This window comes from Sorex fumeus, unplaced genomic scaffold (genome assembly GCF_029834395.1).
Source record: "Sorex fumeus unplaced genomic scaffold, SorFum_2.1 ptg000083l, whole genome shotgun sequence".
NCBI lineage: Eukaryota > Metazoa > Chordata > Mammalia > Eulipotyphla > Soricidae > Sorex > Sorex fumeus.
Window position 1 is genome coordinate 13,331,724 of NW_026606140.1, and position 26,446 is coordinate 13,358,169.

Sequence of the window (26,446 nt, forward strand, 5' to 3'; positions counted from 1 at the left end):
GGCACTTGCTCTATTTGCAGCTAATCTGTTGCCAGGTTTAAGGTGCTTCGCTGACTGCGTGACAGTCTTCGCCTCACTGCCAGGACCTGAGTTCTAAATGGCTGCATGGGCCTGGCTCTTATTCCGGAGACCCTAAACATGCATGGCTTGGTACTTCGCTTCGGTGTTCTTGACGCAGAACGCTAGCCCAACAACCAATCCCACTCAACCGTCAGAATTAAATACCTTCGCCGCTGGTCTATAGCTAACCAAAACCATTGCAGTGGTCCAACACATTCCTCTGTCTTCACCTCACGAATAATAGTATGTTGGTTGACACCTCCGTCAGCTCAGAGCCATGGTTTCCAAGAGTTTTGATCTTTCACTCACGATCACAAAGCAGTTGCCACAGCTCCAGCCATTGCTTTCCCGGCTCAAGGCTGGCAATGCCAGTGCTGACTTCATTTATCAAGTAGTCAAAAAGCCCTCCACTTAGATCACATTGACCACAGCAGGGTCCCGTGGTCAGTGTGGCTCAGACCGATCATGTGCCATCCTTAGCGGTGGCCACACTGCTACAAGACCGCATCTGTGAAGAAAGGAGAATGAGGCAACAGAGATTGATCAAACAACTAACAGGATCTACCAACTGCCAAAGCACCCAGAAATACCTAGGAGGCAGGAGGCAGAGACCTCCGGAAAGAGTCTCGCTGAAAACCAGGGGGTGTCGCAGGTGATTCAAAGACAGTTTTCTTGCTTGTGTTTGGTAGCTGTCTGGCACCCCTTCCATCTCCTCTTGCTTGTGAGGGGGGAGCAGGCAGGAGGGAGAAGTTGGCACGGATAAATATGTATGACAATATCTAGTTTTTATTAGCCTCCAAATGTTTTGCTTATGTTGTTTCATTTTATCCTGATAACACCCCCAGGGGGTTGTCTTTATCGTCTCCATTTTTTGGAAGCAGAAACAGGAGCATGGAACGCGTCAGCGCCTTGCTTTTCTCCCTCAGCGGCAGAGGTTCAACCCGCCCCAGTGCAGATATTGTGGATTTACGGAGAAAGCTGGGACTCCAGCAGGCCTTTCAAACCCCCGGGAAGAACAAGCAGTCGGTGCAATGGCGCACCCACAGCTCTGCATTGCCCAGCACAAGCCCCCTGCCTCTGGGTGCCTGCACCCCTCTGAATCACCCCTAAAGCACTCTCTCAGGACAGATCTTCTGGGTCTTGTTTTGGAAATCTCGGGCTAGGAATGAAGGCCAGGGCACCAAGGTTCAGGTGGAATGTTTTCTAAATCTATTCTTCTTCTTGGGCTGGAGCGATAGCACAGCGGGTAGGGCGTTTGCCTTGCACGCAGCCAACATGGCCGACCCGAGTTCGATTCCTCCGCCCCTCTCGGAGAGCCCGGCAAGCTACCGAGAGTATTCGATATGCCAGACACAGTAACAACAAAGTCTCCAATGGAGACATTACTGGAGCTTTAAAAAAAATGCCAATGCTGGGGCCAGAGTGATAGTACAGTGGGTAGGGCGTTTTCCTTGCATGTGGCCGACCCGGGTTCAATCCCCAGCGTCTCATATGGTCCCCTGAGCACTGCCAGGAGTAATTCCTGAGTGCAGAGCCAGGACTAACCCCTGAGCATCGTTGGGTGTGATGCAATAAGCAAAAAAAAAAAAAATTGCCAAAGCTTGGAACCAGAGACAGTCCAGTGGGCAGAGTGCTCACTTGCACACAACCCACCCAGGTTCAATCCTCAGCACCCCATGTGGTTCCCCAAGTCCCTCTGGAAGTGGTCCCTGTGCACAGAGCCAGGAATAGGTTCTGAACATTGGTGGATATGGGCCAAGACCCAAATAAATAAATAAAATTTAAAATGCCAACACACTGAACGAGAGCTCAGCATGCTGGGCACATGCTTCGCATGCAAGAGGCTCTGATTTGATCCCCAGCACCACATGGTCCCTTGAGCACTGCTAGGAATGATCTCCAAACACAGAGCCAGGAGTAGCCCCTGAGCACTGCTGGACACGTCTCAAGTCCACAACAATTTAATTTAATTGAAATAAAAGATGGAAGTCCAATGCCTACCAAAAAAAAAAATCCAAATGACTTAGCAGGGTCTAAAAGCTCCTCACTGTTGAATAAATGAGTGAATGAATGAAACAGATCAGGAACTATCATGGCAAGACAGTTGTTGCCTTTGGGAGGTAAAGCTGGACCTACAGAAGTCTGGATATCTAGGAATATGGCTGTGGGGGTGCTCCTTCGGAAGTGCTCAGAGGACCCGAGGATGATTCAAGCTAGGGCTGGGGAATGTGGTGCTTCTCAGGTTGCACAGGGACCACTTGGGCCACCTTGGTGGTGCCTGGATTGGGGGGAGGGGTGTCCCCTCCATGTGGAGCTCTGAGCATGCGCCTGGCAGCTATCAGCCTGCCCTAGTGACCTAGGTCGGGTGTCGGGACCTTATCTGGTTCCTGCCTCTGAATATGCCTGTGGCGAAGCCGCCCTTCACCCCTTTTGGTGGTTGGACGGGACTGATTGAAGTGGAAGACTCTGAGGGCACGAAATGCGCTGGGTGGTGCAGGAGGGGCCTGATTCGGGGACCTCTGCAGGGAGCCCCCTCGACCCTCCGCCCCCCGCCCGGGGCAGAGCGACCAGGCGGGCTCCTGTTCTGGGCTAGGCACTGCATTCTCCAAGGCTCTCGGGCCATCTGAGGCGTCCGCGGGCCCCTATCTGCGTGCATTTCCCTGCATGGTTGATGACGGCAGCCCCATCTGATAAGGCAGCGCCGGAGAGCCGCCTTATCTGCGCCTTCACAGCCGGGCCGTGCAACCTGCCAGCAGATAAGTGCAAGGCGCTTGGCGCGTCCTTTAAAAGGGCCCAGAAATGGGCGGGCAGGAGCCAGCAACTGGTGCAGAGACAGCAGTGGGGTGGAGGCCCGGGTCCTGATCCCAGCCGGGGTGCACACCCAGAGCTGGGGTGTGCTGCGGGGAATCCACACAAGTCCCGCCTCCAAGGCACCTCTGTTTCTGGGGTCTGGAGCTCCTCGGGGAGGTCCAGGCTGGTCCTCCTTGGAGCAAAATGCCCCTCAGAGGCCAGGGGACTCTGAAGCTTCCGCTCTAGCTGGTCTGTGTCACACATGCCCCTTTCACCCCCCATCACCCCACCACGGCCACAGCCAGACTCCATCTGTCTGTCCGGCCGCCTGGAAGAGGCTGGGAGGAAAGCTGAAGATATTTTTGTGCCCTGTGAAAACTTACATGAACTCCCAACTACAGTCTCCAAGATGGAAGTTTGTTTTCCGGCCACACCCAGCGGTGCTCAGGCCTCAGTCCTGGCTCTGCGCTCAGAGATCACCCCAGGGGCGGCTCAGGGGACCATATGTGGTGCCAGGGACTGAATCCAGGCCAGCTGCATGCCAGGCAAGCGCCTGCCCCTCCCCCCCCCCACTATGCTATTGCTCCTGGCCTTCCACTGATGAAAGGTTTTTTTAAGCAGCTTGAGTGAGAGAGAATGTCCAGTTCAGTCTTTTCAGCGTTCGGAATGTTTCCGTTGGTTTGGGGTTTGGGGGCCGTGTCTAGAGGTATTCGGGGGTTACTCTCCTCTGGGTGCCTGGAGTCCCTGCCAGAGATGTTGAAGGGTCATGACGTGGTCCGTGGTGACCCTGGGTTTCCCTCACACAAAGCAAACACTCAGCTCATGGCCCTCTCTTCCCAGTCCACCCTATCAAATGCTTTTTGGTTTTTGGTTTTTGGCTTGGTTTTGGGGTTATATCTGGCTGTGCTTGGGGCTGACTCCTGGCTCTGTGCTCAGGGGTCATTCGTGACAATGCGGAGCCATCTGAGGGGCTGAGCTTGAACTGTGTGCAGTCACAGGCAGGCAAGCATCTTAACCCCTGTACTAAGCTCTGCTCACGTTATTTTTTTTTCCTTAACATACTTAAGGGGCTGGTTCCTGAAGCCAAAACTCAGTATCATGATAAGTAATACCCTAATATCATACTTTAAATACGTGTGTGTGTGTGTGTGTGTGTGTGTGTGTGTGTATTCCCTCAAGAAACAGGACTGTCACTGTCACTGTCCTCTCGTTGTTCATCAATTTTCTCGAGCGGGCCCAGTAATGTCTCCATTGTGAGATTTGGTTGTTACTGTGTTTGGCATATCGAATATGTCACGGGTAGTTTGCCAGGACTAGCTAGGTGGGCAAGATCCTCTCGGTAGCTTGCCGGGCTCTCCGAGAGGGGCGGAGGAATTGAACTCGGGTCGACCATGTTGGCTGTGTGCAAAGCAAATGCCCTACTCGCTGTGCTATCGCTCCAGCAAGAAACAGGACACAGTTTCTTTCTGTGTTTTTTTTAATTTTTATTTTTTTGAGAGACACAGTTACAAAGTTGTTTATGATTGGGTTTCAGTCATACAATGTTCCATCACTTGTCCCTTCACCAGTGTAATTTCACCATCAATGTCCCCAGTCTCCCTCCCTCCTGCCCCCTCCCCCAACCTGCCTCTACCGCAGGCACTTTTCCTCTCTCTCGCTCTCTCCCTCCTTTCAGGCATACTCAAAGGTTATCATGTTTCTCCCTTTACCTCCTTTTAGCTCCCAGATCATCTTGTCCAGAGTCATCATCTCCTACTATCTTTGAAGAGACACATTTTAAAGCACAGACAAAATCAGTAAGAGTGCAGGGGCTGAGGGTCTACACAAAATCGAAAAAAAATTGGTCCCACTGATTGTGTCTATTAAAAATGTTAATATTTGACTGATTAGGATTTTTTTTGCATTAAGTTTTATTTTTTTAAAACATGAGGCTTAGGACCAGAGAGACAGCAGAGGGGCAGGCGAGCGTTCTTGGCAAGCAAGGGACCCTACTTCGATCCCCAGCAGGATGCTGCCCCCCTAAAGTGTCCCCCAGCACCCATGGCGTGGCCTTGGCAGTTCCTCAGGAACTGAGCATTAAACCAGCTCTGCCTCGCAAACCCCCAGGAGCTCCCCGCTCTCCCATTTAGTTTGATTGCCAGCTTTTTGGCAACTCCTTGAATTCTGACCCCAAGGCAGTGCCTGTCTCCCCTCAGCCTGATCTCAGGCCTGAGCCCCAGAGCCCTTGAGGGCCGGAACTGCACAGACCATAGAGAAGGTGCCATGATTTTGCTCTTATCCTGTCAAGACTCAGGTTGTGCCCATTGGAGGTACACCCTAGACCCCCAGCAACACCCCAAGCCCCATGCAAACTTCTTATCACAATATTTTCAGTGTTTTTGAAATGTTATACAAATGTTTAGAAAATACTGGTTTCCGAGTTTAAAAATAATAAAGGGTCCTGGCAAAAGAAAAAAAAACAGTCTGAAAAGAACAGGTACTGCAAATTCCATCTCCCTGAAAAACTGCTACAAACCATTTGATATGTGCCCCATCCATATGCCCCATCCATCCACAATAGTTGTTCTCATTGGCTGTTTCCAGTGGTTGTTCCCAGCCACACACAGAGGAGTCTATATCACACCTACATGCAGCTCCAGAATGTATCTGCACTCAACTTGCACCAACATCTTTCCATCTCAGTAAATATAGACACAGCATCATTTTTACTGGCTATATAGGACTCCACATATAAACCCACTCCCTGGCCATCAGCCTCTGGGTGAAATCCCTGTTAGACAGAATTCTTTGGATTTTTTTTTTTTTGGAGATGACCCCCACTGGTCCTAGGAAAGAGGCCCAGGTCCACTCCCGTTGACTGTGCAGGGGGCAGAGGTGGGTAATGGATGCCAAAGCTAAAACTCAGAGCCTCACATGTGCTAGGCATGTGCTCTGCCACCTGAGACACTTCCCTGGTGCAAGATAGAATTTCATTTTTTTTTAAATAAATTACTTCCATCCATTTCCTCCCCCCCCAAAAAAAATACAAGTGTTCAGTTTTGGGCTAGAGCAATAATACAGTGGGTAGGGTGTTTTCCTTGCACATGGGTGACCCAGGTTTGATTCCCCGCATCCCATAGGGTCCCTTGAGCACCGCCAGGAGTAATTTCTGAGTGCAGACCCAGGAGTCACCCCTGAGCGTCGCCGGGTGTGACCCTAAAGGATCAAAAATAATAATACTAGGAGTTCGGTTTTTTCTTCTTTCCCCATCTGGATGCGTCTGACTTGACCTGTTTCCACGCGGTTGCTATCAGAGTGAATGTTCGGTTTGTATTGTGTACTGCTGAGTGTATAGTCAACAACCCCCCACCCCTCCGTTTTTGTACCGCCTCCTTCAGGCTTCTCTCCCGCCAGGGTCAGCAAACATCATGACCCTTTCGCGTTTGTTTGTTTGAACAATCTTTGAGGAATCCTCTAAGTGCCCCTTGGAAGCAGGCTGGTCTGTATGAAAACAGGCCTCTGGCTGCATAGGGCCCACGGGTCGGCCAACTTCTGGGTCGCTTTGCCGCCCCAACTGTACGCGGCGGAGGCCTCTATGTATACAGCTTTTTCCTTCTTTTGAACCATTTCCTTTGGATAACTTCCCAGGAATGAGATTCCTGGATGCCCGGGTTAGCGCTGTTTTTTTTTTTTTTCATGCATCTGATGGATACTGCTGATTCTAAACCGGGCCAGTCAGCAATCCGCGAATGTACAGGACACCCGCAACCTCTCCGGCGCCGGGTGTTCTGTTTACAGCTCAGGCTAATTCCGTAGATATGAAATGCCATGCTCTTTCTGTCTCTTCATCTGCTTCTTCTCAAAGGAGGGGCAGCTTGCTCACGTGCTGGATTGCCCTGTGTTGAGGAAGCTCTCGCTGCATTGAAAAAAAAAAAAAAAGAGGGCGATCCTGAGCCCATTTCGCACATTCAAAGCTGACATGTTCCTTTGGTGTAAATGCTCGTGTGCCTGGAACTCCTCGGCGAGTTCTCTCCAGTTCTGCTGAGCGAAAATGACAGAGAAACCCGGAGAGGCCTTATCGTTCTGTGGCAGCAAAAAGGACTGGAAAGTAGGTCGAGGAATTAATCCTGCTGGTTCCAGTAATTAGAGTAGACAATGGGGTCGAAAGTTCAGGCTGAGCTGGGGAATGCAGCTCCGACCAGCACCCCCCCAAGGCCCCTGGACAAGGCCTCCCCACACAGCAACCCGGAAGGGCATTTTCCTCCTCCTCAACCCCCCACCCCCGTTTCTAGTTTAGAGAAACATTTTTTTTAATTTATTTTTTAATTTTTATTAGTGAGACATCATGAGGTACAGTTGTAGACTTACACATTTTTGTGCTTGGGTTTCAATTATACAATGATCAAATACCCATCCCTCTACCAGTGCCCATTTCCCACCACCACAGATCCCAGTATCCCTCCCACCCCCATCCCCCCCATCCCACCCTTATTCATCTGGGGAACATAAAGTAACAAAATAGGAGACTAACACCCAAGAATGGCCGAGATTAGTACCAGGAATTTTACTCCATAGCTTAGAGAAACATTTTTGACTTTTTGTCTTAGGAGAAGGCAGGAGGTTCCCGATGCTGCTTTTCTTCCGTTTCCAAAGGGAACTCCCAAAGTTAATTTCCACTTCTGAGTATTAGCAATCCCCTAGAAGTGTTATTTTTCCTTAGGGGCCAGAGAGATAGTCCAGTGGTTAGGGAACTTGCTTTGCACACGGCCAACAAAATGGGTTTGATCCCTGACACCTCATTTTGTCCCCCTTGCCTGCCAGGCCTGAGCCCTGTGCACCCCTGGGTGTGGCCCCCAAACAACCACAAAATGAAACAGAAATTTTTTTTTTCTCTGACAGAGCCCAAAACAAGAGATACTGCTGCTTTTGACACACGTGTGCACACGTCTCTTTAGCCCATTAGATTCATTAGATAGGCAAACCGGGGCCGGTGAGAAACCCTCATATTGGCTCTCTAGTAAGACACTCCTGAGAAAAAGAACTCGCGTGGGCTTAGGGTTACAGCGGATGCTTGAGGTTCTCTGAGTCTTTCTCACCAGGCTTTTCCCACAAAACACAAATGAACAGACTGTTGGTTACAGTCCCCTGCAGGACCCCACTGGACCCAAGAGTGGTGAGGAGTGGGGTGGACCAAAAAATCCAATGCGTTCCATCCATCCCTTCAAAGCAGCTACATTCAAGAATTTAAATACCAGCAACCCAGGGGCCAGAGAGATAGTAAGATGCTTGTAGTACATGCAACAAACCTGGGTTCCATCCCTGGCACCCCATAGGGTTCCCCGAGCCCTGCCAGAGTGATCCCTGAGCACATCTGGCAGTGTTCCCCTGCCAATCAAAACCCAACACGCGCACACACACACACACACACACACACACACACACACTCACTCAGAGCCTGGAGAGATAGGACAATAGGTAGGACATTTGTCTTGCACATGGCTGGCCCCGATTTGCTCCCCATCATCCCATACGGTCCCCTGAGCACTTTCAGAGGTAATTCCTGAGTGCAGAGCCAGGAGTAACCCCTGAATATTGCTGGGTGTGGCCCTAAAACAAAATAAAACACACCAAAACAAACAAGCAAACCCCATAGGGTTCCCTGAGCCCTGTGAGAGTGATCCCTGAGCTCAGAGCCAGAGTGAGCCCTGAGCACATCTGGCAGTGTTTCCCTGCCAATCAAAAACCAACACACACACACACACACACACACACACACACACTCACTCAGAGCCTGGAGAGATAGGACAACAGGTAGGACATTTGTCTTGCACATGGCTGGCCCAGATTCGCTCCCCGTCATCCCATACGGTCCCCTGAGCACTTTCAGAGGTAATTCCTGAGTGCAGAGCCAGGAGTAACCCCTGAATATTGCTGGGTGTGGCCCCAAAACAAAACAAAACACACACAAAACAAACACGCAGACCCCATAGGGTTCCAGTCCAGTTATCCGTGTTTGCAAGGCTAACCTCAGCTTCCGCCAATCCCCGCTCTAGAATCCCAGAATCACCAGCTTCGTCCATCCTCGCCTCCAGCTTCATGTCCCCGTGTCCCTTCACTCCTCCCTGCAGACTCACTAGACTCCACTAGGAATAACCCAACCCTTCAGAAGGCCATACGGAGGCCGGACCGGCAGCCTGGGCAGTGTCTACGGCACTCTGGCCTCTACCAGATCATGCCACCATGGGCAAAAGGAAGGTCAGGTGGCGCAGTCTGCCCGCCATGAGCTGTCCAGAATGGGAACAAGCCTCAGCTCCCCCAAGCAAGGCAGGCTTTACTGCCAAGACACAATTTCCTTCAAAACACAGGACAGGGGCCCACAAAAAGCCGAGAAGCCTCCTGAGAAAGGGAGAGTGGGAGTCACATCCAGCACTGGGAGGAAGTCAGGTTCTTGGAGATGGGACCAGAGCAGGCAAGTCAGTTTCCCTGGGAGGGGCAGGGAGATCTCTGCAGCCCAGCTCAATATCAAGTCTAATGACTTGGGATTTGGACTGTTTTAGATCAAACATCCCTGGGAGGGGGGAGGGACATGGAGCGATCGTACAGTGGGGAGAGCGCTGCCTTGACTGGGGCCGACCCGAGTTCAATACTCTGAATCCCACGCATCCCATATGGTCCCCGGAGCACCACCAGAAATGATTCCTGAGTGCAGAGCCAGGAGTAAGCACTGAGCATCACCGGGTGTGGCCCAAGAACAACAGCAAAAAACCAAACAAACACAACAGATCCAGCATCCCATCGGAATCCACCAGGATTATAATCTAGCATTGAGAACCATCCACCCACCGTCACAACCGTCTTTCCAACCTGCATCTAGAATCCAGCTTCCCACCGAGGCTTCAGAAATGAGAAAGTTTCATGAATGAAGCTCAACAAGCTGCATGTGGCTTAGGAGCTGGACATCATTAGCAGCTGGACAGGGATTTTCCCTTTCCTGGTGGTGACTTGGAGACAACCCCCCCCTCCACCCGGCCCCACTTCCCAGTGAGCCTAGATAATAAGATGGGGAGAAATTCCTTTTGTCTGATGTCTGATTTTCTGTTTGCAACAGTCCAGACTGGGTCTAAGCTCGTGCTCAGTCCCAGGGGTCAGAGCTGGGATGGACAAAGATGATACCCCGAATAACTAAGGATGGCACCAGCAAGGGTCATTAGTGAAGTTGCATGGAGGGTGAGACGTGCAGATTTGAGTTGGACCAGTAAGTGCCAGGCCATCGAGGAAGACTCTGGGAACATGAATCAGCTAGAAAAGACTGGAAACACAAGAGTGGGAGCAGAATAAGGTGTGAAAACCCAGTTATCTGCCACGTTGGCCCTTTCCCAGTTTCATACAACTCCAGAGTATTCGTTTTGCTACAGTAACGAATGACCAAGCCTGTTAGGGATTTTTGCAACAACATTTACTTGGTGTTTGTTGTATCTCAGCTACAACAGGACCCCTGGGTCTAAGTGTCCTTGTGGGGCACCTGTCTTAAGATCAGCCCCCGTTGGGGTCAAGTCGCCTTTATCACCAAAGGAAATAGCAGGTGATCAAACGCACAATCGTCCTTAAAGCTCTGGGCTCAGACTTGGAGTGTGAATGTGAGTTTGTTCCTGCTGACAGTCCAGTGGCTCAAATAAGCTCCTCAGGAATGGGGGTGGGGGGGACCCATCACCTTCGGGGTGTGGAGGGAGGGGGGCAGGGGGCAGAGCAATTCACCCAGCACCGAACAAACAGGGTGCAGGATCCCGGGACCAGAAGAAAAGCAAAGGGCTAGGAACCATTCTCCAATCCATCACAATCTGCTAAAAATACAGTGCTCGCAAGTAACAGGAAAATATCTGAAAGACAATGGCTTCAAAAACAAGCCAACGAAACAAAATAAAACTCCAATTTTTGTTTTTAAGAGAGAGGGAAGGAGAGAGAATCCAGCTCTCAGGTGACTCAGAGTTGGTTCCCTGGCACAGTGGCGTTCAATTCACTCTCTTGGGCTGTCGGTCTTGTTCTGAGTGAGGCTGAGGGCTGCCGTCCTGGGTTTTATATGCATGTTCAAAAACAGGAAGAAGTGGGAAGTGGTGGTATTGGCAACATCTGCCCCTTTTATTCAAAAACAAAGGTCTTTTCAGAACAACGCCCCCCACGCCCCAAAGTTCGCCTCATTGGCCGAATCAGTGCCACGTGCCACGTCCCTTGTTGCAAGGGAGACTTGGAAGGTGCTGATTTGACTTTTATTAGCCTGAGCGGTGGAAGCGGCCGGAGGGGAGAAGGAAGCGCTCATTGGATTGGGCAGCCCGTGGGATCTGCTGAAGGCTCCTTCCCCTCCCCCTCCGGTCTTGGTGGTCTTGGAGAAACAAACTGCCGGGTGGGGGGAACTTTTCCTCTCACCCCTTCTCCAGCCTGGGAGAAGCCCCCGGCCCAAGTGCACCCAGATTAGGAACCAGTTGGCCTCCCAGCATCCTGTCCCTGGATATGTAAGATATTCCCTCCAGAGACACCCCCACACCTCCAAGCCTCCCTGGTTCCTGTCCCTCCCGCACCCGGTTCGCTTTACTTTGGGGGCACACTCCACCCATTTCCAGCCTGATGTTTCTGTCCCATACAGCCACAGAGCCCTGACTCAAGCAACTTCCTTGAACACACGCGGGGCTCTTTTGTTGTTTTGGGGGGCCATGCCTAACTCCAAAGGCTACTCCAGGCTCACGCCCAGCAGTCCCAGGTCTTCCACATGCAGAGCATGTGTGAACCAGCCTTTTGAGGACCATCCCCAAGTCCCATGTTTAAACCGGGCCTCACCTACTGCAGGTCTCCATTTCCCACACACCTGGCGACGTGTCCTTGCTTGGCTTGGGACTCATTTGATGTCTCTTCCTGGCACTGGACTGGAAGTTCAATGCAGACCGGAAGCCTACCCGGCTCCATCAGCCTGCTCTGCCCCAGAACTAGCACCCGCTAGTTCTCCCATCTTGTGTAGTGCTTATGGGGCGTGTGAAAGACTCCTTTCACATTTGAAGCTCACAGTTGGAATTCTAATGTTATTTATGGATGCCTGTTGTCCAGAGGGTATTGTGTGGGTGACTGTGGTTTAAAACAGGGAGCCAGGATTGACACAGGGACAAGTGGTAATGTCAGGACGACTGAAACTGGGGAGAGACAGGTGCAGTGTCAGACCCGCCCTCCCCCCCCCCCCCCCGGCAGGGTGGTCTCTAAACTCTGGAGCCCAGAACCATGGCTCTCAGATTCTTTTGCCCCCATGGTTTACTCCTCAAGGTCACGAATGCCCCTGACCCCCCATCCCCACCCCGAGTCCTCTCCCAAAGCCCATTCACACGGGCTACTTGTGCTTGTGGAGTTTTGCAGCTCAGACACCACTCAGGGGAGCCTGACTTCTAAGAAGCACAATGCAGCCGAGTTCCTAGTAAATCCTAGTAACAGACTAATTTTAGTCATGACTAGTAAGTGGTAGTCACTCACTTAGTAGTTTCCTAGAAAGTGGCACTTAGTCATACGTCGAGCTGGAAATGGATGGAGAAGCCGTTCCTAAGAACCAGAGGGAGGCCTCGGGGGACCCAGCGCTGGCCCGGGGGAGGGTGCCGCAGACCCACTGGGTGATGGGAGTGAACCCAGAGTATGGTGTTTGCACACTTTGGGGGGCCGCGGAGCTGGGCTGTGTGGGATCCCAGGGCAGCTACAATTGTCCACAGAAAGGAGCGACAATGCCTCCCACGCTCAGCTGTAGGAAGGATCTCGAAATGACACCAGACGAACCAAATAAATTGAAATTCCTTTCCACACGCAGAGACCCAGCATGACTTTTAGCTGCTGCGTCTTCTCTCAAACACCAGGAGAGATGTGGGGGGTTGCAAAAGGCACAGAGTGCTCATCACCAGGAGGGTCCAGAAGGCTGGTGGCAGGGAGGGGGTCCCGCCGAGAGGGATGGGGTGGGTCAGCTTGGTGCTGCTTCCACCCTGAATGGGCAGAGGAGGAGTGGAGGGATCCTTCCTCCTTCCGGAGGGCACTCACCACTTCCGCCTCCCCCAGGGCTGCGCGCCTCACTCACTGCTCAGGTAAGCCCAGAGAGAGGGCTCCCTAAGTTGAATGTGGCTGGTGTGACCCCATGGCAACAGGTTTTTATGCTCATTTAAAAATTCAGGATGGGCTAGGGCCAGAGCGATAGCACAGCAGGTAGGACGTTGGCCTTGCATGCAGCCGACCTGGGTTCAATCCTTGGCATCCCATGTGGTCCCCCAAGCACCGCCAGGAGTAACCCCTGAGCATTGCTGGGTGTGACCCCAAAAAAGCAAAAGTTAAAAAATTCAGGATGGGGAGGCCCCTGGGCAGTGCTCAGGGCTTCCCCCTGACTCTGCACTCAGGGTTCACTCCTGGTAAGGCTCAGAGAACCATATGGGATGCTTGGGATGGCACCAGAGTTAGCTAGGGGCAGGCCAAGTGCCCTCCCTGCTGTGCTATCTCTCCAGGCCCTCTCATCTCACTTTGTAGTGAGCAGTTGGAAGAAGGCCTCAGGAATGACTTTCTGACCCCCTCCAGCTCGGCCGTTCTGGCCTAGGGTCCCCCTGCAGGCATGTCCTGCCACCATCATCCCTGGTGGCCGCTCACAGCCTCAGTCTTGCACTTTAGCGACACTACGGGAGGAAAAAGGCCTCTCTCCTCACACGTCAGCAAAAATGCCACGGCCCTGGGTGCATCTCCTGAGCCAGGCCGAGAGCCTGTGTAGGGCCCTCCTGCATGGTCATGCTTGATAGTGGAGTCGCTCTGGTTACCTCACTTTAACGTGAAGAGACAAAGGTTCCGAAGGCCATCCAAGGCCAGGGGACATCCAGCGACAGAGCCCCACACAGCAGAGCTGGAGGAGTCTCTGCTCACCTCTGAACACAGGTAGGCTGGACAGACAGCAGTGATCCACATGGGGTGGCCCCGGGCCAAGGAATCTGCCTCATCCCGCTAGAAGGACCATGTAGGATGACAGTGTAATGACAATTCCCAGAAGCATTTCTTCCAGAAATGGAAGCACTCTGACCAGGCATGCTCTTCCCAAAGAAAATGTGAAGGCGGACGGGATCATTCAGAATTCATTCATTCATTCATTCATTCAGCCACAAATAGGCACGGGGCACCTTCTTTGGAACAAGCCTGTGCATAGCTCCGAGCTATGGGTCCTGAGCTTCAGAATCTCCCCTGCCACCCCTGCCCAAACACTCAGAACCCAGACACTCTCCATTTGCTCCAACAGTTTCAGTTCTTCAACTTCCAATTGCTGAAACGCATCTCCAGTTCACTGGTGCTTTGAGTCTAACTCCCTTCTGGACCCAGTTTGAATCAGCACTTACCCTGGACGGCAGTGGACGAACAGTGGCCAGCAAGGCCAGAACTTTCCATGGATGGGATCCGGGCAACAGACTGCATTGGCTGTCAGAAGTGAGGGCCATCGGAGAAGGTCAGTCCCAGTCATCCTGCGCGGATATCAGGGCATCTCCCCCAACCGGTACCCAGCGTGATCTTGTTGCTGTTGGAGCCCATCATCATCCCATGCCAAGCTTGTGGATTTTGCCCCATGGGCGGAAGGGAAAAGGTTATCAATCCTCCCAGCACAGCCGATGACTGTGGCAGGGATGCAAATGATTACTTGGGCAATTTTTTACACTGCATTTGCATTAAGCCATTTGAATACTATTAAATGATTTATACTTTGAAAGGGCCTCCCTCGTCCCAATGCAGGGGATGAGAGGCACAATTAGCTAATGACTAGGAATCTCTGAGGAAGAGATGTAATGGGAATCACGTGGAGAAGCAGAACATCCTTGGTTGCTGTGGGATCATACCCTGAGCCCATCTGGCTGAAGAGCAGTTTGGCAATAGGTCTTAGACATGCAAAGGGCACGAACTCTTTGGCCTAACGATTCCCAGAATGTGAGCTGTGAACTTCATCAGAGATAGATGTGAGAATGTTCCCCCTTGGTAGTTCACTGGGGGGTTAATAAAGCACTGAAAAATTAGAATTAACCTAAGTGTCCAACAGTTGAGGACTGGTTAAGTAAATGATGGCACATCTAATGATAGATTGAATACTGTGCAAAACCAATCTCTTAGAAGGACATTTCATGTAAGGCAGGAGAAGAAAAAGGAGATCGTGAAATATTATGAACACTATGTCATTCTTGTGAGGCGTATTTGGGAAACCTTTGAATGGCAGGACAGAGTAGAGAAATAATACCATGAAAAGGATAAGAGTTTTACAGGGCCTGAGCTGCAACTCAGTGGTAGAGTAAGTACATGCTCAAATAAATGAAGCCCTACGTTCCATGTCTGGCATCCGACTCCAAGAAAAAGGAACAAGGTGAACAAGGTTTTGAAATCAAACAGACAGGACTTTTATTCCTGGCTCTACCGCTGACCAGCTTAAAAGCTTTAAGTTTCAGCTTCTCATCTGTAAAATGGGCGTAGGACATGGCACTTATTAAATAGGTGTTTCTAACAATAATGCGGGGATGATGTGTGTGTATGTGTGTGTGTGTGTGTGTGTGTGTATACATGCATACTTGCATGCATGTGCGTGTGAGGGCATATGTGTACTCTGGGTGTTCCCTAAGTTGATTTCTTTTCTTTGTTTTTCTAAATTGAGCAGATATTGATTTGATAATTTGAAACACAGCACAGCGGTAGGGCGTTTGCCTTGCATGCAGCCAACATGGCCGACATGAGTTCGATTCCTCCACCCCTCTCGGAGAGCCCGGCAAGCTACCGAGAGTATCTTGCCCGCACGGCAGAGCCTGGCAAGCTCCCCGTGACGTATTCGATATGCCAGACACAGTAACAACAAAGTCTCCAATGGAGACGTTACTGGGCCCGCTTGAGCAAATCGATGAACAACGGGAGGGCCTTTACTTTACTTTACTAAAGAATTAGTATAGCAGGACTGGAGTGATAGCACAGCGGGTAGGGCATTTGCCTTGCACGCAGCCCACATGGCCGACCCAAGTTCGATTCCTCCGCCCCTCTCAGAGAGCCCGACAAGCTACCGAGAGTATCTCGCCCGCCTGGCAGAGCCTGGCAAGCTCCCCGTGACGTATTCGATATGCCAGACACAGTGACAACAAAGTCTCCAATGGAGACGTTACTGGGCCCGCTCAGCAAATCGATGAACAACGGGAGGGCCTTTACCTTTACCTTACATTTTATTATCATGAAAAAGTAGCAGAGAGAGGAACTCTGAGAATAATTTTCAACACAAGGAATGTCACCAGGACAGAAGGAGTGCCAACTGTGTGCTAATTTGCCACCTCTGTCTGCTCTCAAATTTGTCTGCTTTGAATCACTTTGTGGCATTTCTGTTCCTCTTTTTTCTTTTTTTTTTTTTTGGTTAATAGTTTTTTTATTGAATCACTGTGAGATAGACCCTTACTAAGCTGTTCATGATTAGGTTTCAGTCACACAGTGCTCCAACGCCCATCCCTCCACCAGGACACATTTCTCAGCACCAGCGTCCCCTGGTTCCCTCCCGTCACCTCCTACCTTCCCCACCTCAGTTTCTCATTTTTTTAAGAATCATACTCCAAGAAAAAAAATTATGCTAGAAAGAGAGAGAAAACCCAAAACTTCAAGCCACTTAGGTGAGGACAACTTGCAGGGAATAGTTCCAAAATGTTGTGGTCAATATTGACTCTTTGGGTTTTGCTTTTGTCTTCAAGGGTCACACTGGCTTGGTACTTAGGGACCATGTGGCGGTGGGGATCAAAGCCGGGACTTCTGCATGTGCTCCAGTCCCTGGCGCCATGTCCTTGCCCTGTCAATCACGTTTCATTGACCTCAGGTATCTAAGCAAGTATCTCAGTCATGCTTGTAACCCCCCGCGAAGTTCCTCTGCTTGTTGGAGATAATTTAGAGAAAAGATTCTAAGATTGTTCACTGGTTTTGCATCCCGGCATCCATCCTTTCAGAACCTCCACTCCACAGCCTCATTCAGAATCTATTTCTCTGGAGGTGAAAAAATTCCCTCCTCTCTCTTAATCTCTGTGATTTCTGGGGGCCGACCCACAACTTGGCTGTAGCAGTCGGCATGGCCCAGTCCGAAGTAGTAACATTACACACAGCCGCTGTTCTGGCCTCTGGGATTGGTTCAGAGATGAACATGTGACCCAAGCCGGGCCAATCGGAGTCAAGGAATCTCAGCCCTGGGATTTTTGCTGGAATGATTGAGAAATAGGATGCTAAGCTGGTAGACCATGAGGCTGCAACTGCCAGGAGCCTCTTTAACACCGTTTAGGGAAAGCTGGCTTAAGAATGGAATGAACACAAAGGAAGAAAAGCCAGGACACGGCCAAAGTCAGATTCCTGCTGGCATCCTTTAAGCACAGGGATTCAGCCATGCTTAATGCCCGCAAACATTCCTTTCCGTTTAAGCCCATTCGAGTTGATTTTCTGTTGCTTGCAACTGAAAAAAGTCCGGGCTCCTACAGAAGATCAGCCTGAAGAGGCAGATACATTCACTTCATTGTAAGTTCTTAGAGTCTATAGTGTTTATAGTGTTTCAGGTGCTAATGACTCATTCAGTGTTTCTTAAGTACAGATCCTTCAGGACTGGCTGCAGAGAACACCTAAGAGCCCTTTGTAATTAGCTCATTAAAGAAACTCTGGCGAAGTGGTTGTCAACTTGCTTGAAAACGGTTGTCTGCAGAAGGCTAAGCCTCTCCCCTGCTACCTCGCATCCGTGCACGCGGCTGCTCCAAGCATTTTTTTTTTTTCAGAGTTAGGAGAGGGACGTGGGCTTGCATTCAACCCCTGGCCCAATTAATAGAATCTTCACTTAAATGTTTCACTCTTTATTTGGAATCCTTTCACACTCGCAGGAACAGTAGCAAAAACAAAGCAAGGCAAAGAGGTTGTGTTTTCTATAGAGACCAGCCACTATTATGCATTTTCGCGCACTCTGAAGACAATGCGAGGCTATTTATATTTCATTTTATCGCCCTGTTCCCAGCCCCTTTGGTGTGCTTTCCAAGCTACAGATTGCCTTCAAATGCTGAGCTCCTAGGTAGTTGTTCTTTTTTTCCCCCTCTCAAAAAGGACAGTCGACCATCTAAGAGATCTAAGGGGTGGATTCAGGCTGAAAGGAGGAGTCTTGATTGAATTCCCCAGTGTTTGTTACAGGGCAGGGTCGAGACTTGGGGAGAGGAAGAAATGAAAACATACACTCCAAAGTCGCTGGGGACTGCTGGCTGGCTGGGGAGATAGGAATCTAGGTTATTCGCTGCCATCAAATCCTGATCCTGTTCCTTTCTCGCTACATCCTTGAGCAAGCTCCTGGATCCCGTGCCTCCCTTTCCCCACCTGGGCAATGGGAATGATAATGAGAGTGCATACCAAATAGGCAACTCAGAATGACAAAATGGGTCATAACTTGAACCTTTGGAGAACAATGCCCAGCACTCAACTCCATGCCAAACATTGACTTTTTATTTTGAATTGAGGTCATCAGGTATTGCTCGCATACAGTTGGGATTTTGTTTTGTTTTGTCTTGCTTTTTGGGTCACACCCGGCGATGCACAGGGGTTCCTCCTGGCTCTGCACTCAGGAATTACTCCTGGTGGTGCTCAGGGGACCATATGGGATGCTGGGAATCGAACTCCAGTCGGCCGCGTGCAAGGCAAATGCCCTACCTGCTGTGCTATCACTCCAGCTCCACGGTTGGGTTTTGATGTCTTCCCAGTCCCTTCCAGGTCTCTATTGGGATACAAAATTGACATGATTGGTGATATAGTCACGTGTATCCCGAATTACCCTCAAAAAGCACTCACACACGGGCTGGAAAGAGTACAGGGTGATCTTCTGCACCAGTCTTCTGAGCATCTCTGGATGTGGCCCTTGACACCCCTAAGCGCCCCTGGGGTGGTGCAGAACTGAGCAGCAGTACACTGAGTCACTGACCTGGCCAGCTGAGAACCACAGAGAGAAGCATCACTTGGCATCCCCCTCCCGTGCCACCCCCCCAAGTTAAGGAAGTCGCCATGTTGGTCCACCATAAGCCACCCCTCACCCTGGCCTGGTTTCAGTTTGCTCCCCTTCATTTTTCGGTTGAGAACAAGATGAAACTCCTTCCTAAAGTCCTGACTCCTAAAGTCCTGACTTCCTAAAGTCCTGACTCCTAAAGTCAGGAAATGGGTGAGATTTTATGAGAAATAAAAACCTTTGGAATGTTTCGCATCTATAAACTGAACTCCATCTCAGACCTGCTCAGGGCGGCATGAGAGAAGAGGGTGCTGACAAGGGACCAGTTGTCCTTGGATTCCCCCCTAACCCCCCCCAACACACACACACACACACACACACACCCGCCATTGCCCAAATCTCTGGAACATGCATCTTAGAGTCAGCCAGGGCACATTCTCTGCTGATGTGTGGCCATCAGCACACGGGTTGATCCGCGCGCACCCCAGCTTGTCAGACGTGATTTCCCTCCTTCCCACTTACTTCATCTCTCTCCACTTTCATCTCTGCCGAGGAAAAAGAGGCTCTCAGAGGCACTCACTGTGACTCAGAGCACAGAACGGAAGGGTGCTGAGTGTTAAGTTTAGAAGTGTGGATTCCCTCATTATTCGCAGACTCAACAGTGTAGTATGGAACCCGGGCAGAGCAAGCATGAGTAAGGCAGTCCCTGACCTCAAGTGTCTCCCAGTAACACAGGGAAAATGTGAAACAAATGTGCCATGCTACTCCGAAGTGGCAAGAGGGGGCATGATGATTTCATAGTACCTGCCAACACTTTACTCTCTCCGTAACTCCGAATCAAAGGATCTGTTTTATTTTGACCATTCGTGCATGCTTTGTGTTTGGGAAGAGAAACACAATTGGGAATATATATATATATTCACACTCTACGTTGTCTTACCCTGGCTAGCTGTGATGTTGAGAGATACAGCCAATAGAATATGTCTTTCTATTTTGGGGCTTGAGGAAATAATTTTTGAATCATTGCTCATGGATCAAATTTGACAGATTTGTTTCCCACTAGTAAACAGTTGCTAAGAGTTTTTGAGTGTACACTGGCCTAATCTTCCATTGAAAAGCAATTCATCCTGGAGTCAGCGGGGCTCCCCATTTACAAGATGTGTGGTTTGTGGCACGTTGCATAGGCTGGGTGAGCCCTGTGCCTCTCCTCTGTAGCAAGAGTGGCCAATGATGGTGTCAAAATGAGGACACAAAGATTGGTCTGACCTATGGGAGGTGGTCCCCTGGCCCTAATCCCCGCTGGCTTTATGGGACAAGCCGGGGCACATAGGGTCCCTTGCTGAAAAGACCTTTGGGACTGTGCAGGGTTTCTGGGAGTCCATTGGTGTTGTGCCTTAATGAGGAAGCCTAATGACCAGGGGAAATCTCTTGCCCGTAATGTAAGGTATTTATACGCAGAGCCTACTCAGGTTTGAGAAGGACTGAGTCAGACTAGAAAAGACAAAAAGAAATGTTTATGGACAACTGCTGGGACACTTAACCCATGTCATCTTACCTGGAAGAAAGTTGGCCTTGAAAGGAAGTGGGTCTCAAGACGGGCAATTCTGCCCTCCCAGCAAACTTTGGCAATGCCCAGAGACATTTTCAGTTGTCATGACTCAGGAGAGGTGTTGGCATCCCTCCAGAGATCAGGGAACGCGCTAAGCATCCTACAGGACTCAGAAAAGTCCCTCCCAAGCAATCAATTATCCACGAGTCCACCAGCAGAAAGAACGTGGGCGGCATCCATGAAGATGTTTTTGCTTCTCCCGGGGGTTCCCCGATGCCTACTAAGCGCCCTTAGGACTGGCACATAGTGGGTGTCTAATAAACTTTGCAAGCTTTGAAGAGAAAGCTGACTCCCTCCAGGTGGCCCGGCTGTCACCACCTGGGAAGTTAATGGAAAGTCATCCTCCTGCTTCCTGCCTGCAGGCTGGCACTTCCTGTCTTGCCCTGTAGGGACCGCATCTCAGCAAGGCTTCTTCCAGAAGAGGGAGGAGCTGAAGTCAGGTGGGGTCCTGCTGCTCCCCAAAAGATCTCATTTGCATTCAGAATTACTGACCTTTCCACCCTGCATTTGGAAAGCCGTTTACCGTCACTGGCCTGAAAAGGGGGTTGGGGAGGAGGAAGCACTCAAGAACACAAGCCCATTTCCTCTCTGCCCTGGCTGGATCTGAAAGAGGAATCCAAGAGTTCAAAACAAAGGTGGAGGAGGGTGGTTGGCACCGACAACTTAGGAAACTCTCAAGGCCCCGCTGAGGCCAAAAATTGCTCTTAAATGAAAGAAATATTTCCATTTTATTTCAACCCCTAATGCATCACATAAAGCTAATACCATTCCTTGTCCAACTGAAATATTTGAGTCCAAATAATTCTGAAGTCATTTGGACCTGATTCAAATATGAATTCATTTCCTTAATCATCTCTCCCCCCTATTGTTTTAAATAGGTTAATGTTAAAAGTTAAGAATCTATCTATGGGGTTCGGTTTTCCTCTCCTCTTTGTTTGTCTTTTGTCTTTGGGCCACACTTGGTGATGCTCAGGTGTAGTAACTCTCACTCTGCACTCAGGAATTACTGCTGGTGGGGCTTGGGGGACCATATGGGATGCCGGGGATGGAACCCAGGTTCGTCGTATTCAAGGCAAACCCCTCCCCGCTTGTGCTACCGCTGTGGCCCCCCATTTCCTCTTTTTGTCAATACTATCGCTTTCTTCCTCACCGTTATTCATTCCTTGGTGTGTTGAAAAACTCACCCTCCCCCCCAAAAAATAAAAGATCTTTCTTCTATTTTGTGGGTAGTAAACAGATTGAATAATGATGAAGATGATATCTTTTTATGCCCAGGAAGGAGGATTTGTCATTTTGACATCCAATGGTGACAGAATCACATGTAGTATAACTCACAGGTGACAATCATATGTTCTGACCATACCAACAAAGACTAAGTCACACAAATGATTTCTTATCCTTTTCTTTTTCTTTCTTTTTTCGGGGGTTGGGGGTTGGGCCATATCTGGCGGTGCTCAGGGTTTACTCCTGGCTCTGTGCTCAGGAATGACTCCTGATGGATTCAGGGGACCACAGAAGATGACAGGGATGTAACTCAGGTCATCCACAGGCGAGGCAAGCTGCTGGACTATCATTCCGGCCCCGTGATTTCTTATTCTATTTTTGGTTGGTTTATTTTTGTTTGGGGTCAGACCGGGGGTGTGCAGGGCTTACTCCTAACCCTGAGCAAAGAAAACACTTCTGGCAGGGCTTGGGGGTCCAGATGGGGTGTCAGGGATTGAACCCAGGTAGGCCATCTGCGAAGTAAGTGCCCTACCTGTTGTACTGTGACTCCAGATCCTATGTGATTTTGTATTGTAATATCACTCAATGAGGAAGAGAAATGCTTCCCAGTGTTGCATTTCTGTGTCTTAGCAATTTCTTTCTTTCTTTTCTTTTCTATTTTTTTTTTGTAGAGCCAAGCTCAAGGGCTAGGGCTCAAACTTGGGGCCTTGCACGTCCTAGACATGTGTCCACCACCTGCGCAATCTCCCCAGCCCCATCTTGTTGAACTGCAAGGCCGAGTGCTCTGTCTGTGAATTGGAGTGAGACGTGTTCTACTCTACCTTCTCTTAGACATTGGCCTTTTGCCCAGGATACCTATGGTGAAGGAGACAATCTGGGTCCAGAGATGACAAGTTGTTTGCCTGCCCGTGGCAGACATTACCAATCCATCACAGTTTTCTTTTCTTTTCTAAAAACCCCGCTTGCCAACATGACCAACTGGTTGCAGAGTAGGCCTGTGAGACTAAAGCCCCCTTCCCCCTCTACTTAGACAAGGCCTGCAATGTCACTAGCTATGTACCTTTCCCCAGAAACCCTGCCAGTGCTCCCCGTCCCGTTTGCTTAGAAGAAAAAGGGCTTAGAAGAAAAACAGGAGAAGCCAAAATTTTGCCATTTGGCTCAAATGGGTGAGTGGGAAACAGGCAAATGAAGAGAATTCACCTTTCTTCCTGGAACCTGGGCCCATAGCTTTTACACAAAGTAAAAATCTAATTTTTATTTTTTTTTTGCAATTTTCCTCTTGAAGTCACATATTATACTGCTGTTTTCCCCTAGATACCTACTCCTCCCCCTCAAAAAGAGAAAACCCTGGCAACCTCTGTTATCCCTCCTATTTCTGTGGCTCTGGCTGCAGGGATTTGAAACAAGCTTCCTGCTGTTCCTTTGTGCACGACTTCAGTCTCAGGGATGGTTTTTGAAACAATCTAGAACCAAAATTAATTCTACCATTCTAATTGACTCAGTTCAATTCCCCCCCCCCAAAAAAAAGTGATTTTCAAGTACTTTTTACACTTGAAACTAAGGATGACAGCTTTTTATTTTTTTTTCCTTTAAGCAAATTCAATTCTCTGGGTACTCACTGTAAAAGGATTTTAGTCATTGGAGACATTGGGGAGGGGTGGGGGTGAAGGATCTCAAGCAAGAATTTTTCTTTGCATTTTTTTTCAAGAGGATATTTACTTTGGAAAATACTACATTAAAAAAAAAAAAAAGAATGGTGCCTTGGATGACAACTGGCCTGCTAGATCTGAGTCTTGGAGGCTGTGTGAAAGCGATTCTCCTCTCTGGGCCTCCCAAGAAGTATTTCCCTTCCAGGGATTCTCTGCCAGCGGGGCGGAGGTTCAGTGCAAGGGCCCAAGGATGTGTCTGGAGACAACCTGGACCACCCTGGCGGTGCTTGGGGATCTGCAGGGACACACCCAGCAGGGCTCAGGGGCCTCTGTCTCTGGCCCGTGAGATGCTCCGAGAACCTCGGGGTGCCAGGGATGGAGCCTGGGTCACTCACATGTGAGGAAAGCAAAATAATCCTGGGACAATCTTCCCAGCCCGGGGTTATTCTTCTCAGGGGCCAAAACTCATTGTCCGCTCCTGCCTGTGTGCTCAGGGTCCAACTCCCGGTGGTGCCAGAAGATCAGGTTAACTACCATCACCTCTCTGGCCCCTCAAAGTGATTCTTCTGATTCCCCCCGACCCCGGGCCTGGACTTCATTTACCTTCATTTCTTCTTTCATGGACACCGGACGTCAACCCCCACGAAGGGAACCGAACAGGAGCCATTCACATTCTTGCGTCTCCTACCCTTCTCTCCAGAGAATCGCAGAGAACTGCAGAGAACGTTCCCCTGGGCTCAAAGGAACCATTCTCTCTTCAAGACCAGGTTGCCGCCCTGAGGACCGCGGGCAATGTCCAGAGATGCTGGTGTTGTCCCAGCTGGAGGATGGCAGCCTTGGTCTGACTTCAGATGCTCTCCAAGACACAGAATGCAAGACACAGAATGCAAGACACCCCCCCCCCCGTTCCCCAACCTCCTCTCCCCGCCCCGCTCAAGCCAACAACGCCTCTTCATCCCCCATGGGCTGGAGCACAGAGACAGGAAGCCTGGCCCAGAGTTCCCCAGTGCTCTGTGAATTCCAGTCGGGTCACCGTGATGTCCCTGCTCCTCCTTAGGTCCAGCGTCCAGAGCTGAGAGAAAGGAATGTTTGCCCTTGAAGTCAGTCTTTGGCTTTTTGTTGTAGTGGGCTGCATGGACAGAGACAGCTGCCTGGGTTCGAGGGCCTGGGAGGCTTTGGGGGAAACATCAGCCTAGAAATTGAGCACTGGGGGAGGAGCAGGATTCAGCCAGGAGGAGAGTGAGCCTGGTGGGTGTGGAGCAGGAGGAAAGGCCCTGAGGCAGGCAGGAACCCAGCCGGCTGCAGGAGAGAATTAATACCTCCAGGGAAGTGAGCCCAGGGTGAGCAGAGAGAATGGCGCGGGAGAGCAGGGAGCTGGGGGCCAAGCCAGTGGGACTTTCCCCTCGCAGTGAGTGGGCATGGGCCGCTGGACTTTGCCCCCAAGTTCTCGTCTGGTGGGGACCAGGTAGGGATGCCACCTTGACCGCAGGACAGGGTGAGGTCCGCCTGTTCATCCGTCCAACAAGAGGCTCGTTTCAAGAGGATATTTACCTTGGAAGTATCTGATACACGGCCAGAAAAATAAAAGAGAGGGAGAAAGGAAATGTGTGTGTGTGTTCCTGTGTGTGTGTGTGTGTGTGTGTGTGTGTGTGTGTGTGTGTGATGTATCAAAGATGGGGCCAGAGCGATGGTACAGCAGGTAAGACACTTGGCTTTGCATCCGGCTGACCCAGATTCCATCCCCAGCACCCCATATGGTCCTCTGAGCCTGCGGGAAGCAATTCCTGAGTGCAGAGCCAGGAGTAACCCCTGAGTACCACTGAGTGAGCCCCTCCCCCCCAAATTAAAAAAAAATACTACTGTTGTAAGCAGTTGGACCAGGGCTGGAATCCCAGAGAAATAGCTGTTCGGGCAACCCAAGGTCGCCAAGAGACAGAAGCAGCATCACTCAGCCACCCAGCATCAAACACTGCCCCCCAGACCCCACTGGCTTCAGTCTCCAGAGCGATTCTGTCGATCTATTTTTGTGCAGATTTTGTAGTTTAGGACACATCCTGGCAACGTTTCGCTGCAATTTCAATGAGCCAGAATGTAGTACTGTAAACCTAAAACTGGATCACCCTTAAAGCTGTGAGAATCTGGCAGGAACCCTGCTCCCAATTACAGGGGCCGTTTCCAGTTCCACCGCTCGCACGCTCAAGCTCCATTTTTAATGAGGGACTACTAAATCCTGCGCATTCGATTAATGCCCCCTCCAGGCTCCCAGGCGTTAGGATCACTTCCACCTAAGAGGCCACATCCCCCTAACCGACCGTCCTGGGGGCCTGGAGCAGGGAGGAGGGCCTTATTGTCTCCGTGGATGTGACACCCAAAGGAACAGGAGCGAGGCCATCTCTGTCCTTGTCCTGGTCTCACACCCGCCCGGGGCTGGCCCTCGCGGGGCCAGGAGAAGCCTCGAGTGGAGAGAAGGCCTTTCTCTCCCAGCGCCCTGCACACTTGGCTCTCTCCTCCTCATCCCTCGCACATTACTAATCTCACAAACCATCCATTATCCACTCGGTAACTGGCAAACACGAACTTGGCCCGCGCCGAGGCCGTGCGACGCGATCCAAGTTAGAAGAAGTGGGAGAAAGAGAGAAAGTACAGAGATGCGCCAGACGGTTTTCCAACCTGTAAGAACACGTTGTATTTACCAGGCCGGTGCGCGAGCCAAGCCCCGCTCCCGGGTTTGACTTCTGCTCTCAGCCTGCGTTCTGTTGGGAGCGAACAGGTCGTGCCCTCCCCAGCCCGCCCCTCACCCCGCGCCCCCCGGCCCGGGATGGGCGTATTGTTTAGACACGGGGAGGGATGGTCTTGGGTTCTGGGGAAGTTGGCAAGAAAGCCAAGAGCTATAAAAAGCAGCACGCGGTCAGGATACTGTTTCCTATTCTGAGTCAAGGCAGTAAAGAGAGTCAGAAATTCCAACCCAGAGGGTCAGGACCAGCTCCAGGCCTCTGAATCACGAATCACATCTGAGACATGTTCCCCAAGCGCCTTTTCTCCTCCCTGTTCCTTCCACCGGCCAGCGGGGATTACACAAGACACCCTGGTTGGAGCCTGACGAGGCTGGTTCTTATTAGGAGACTGTCCCTTCCCTGG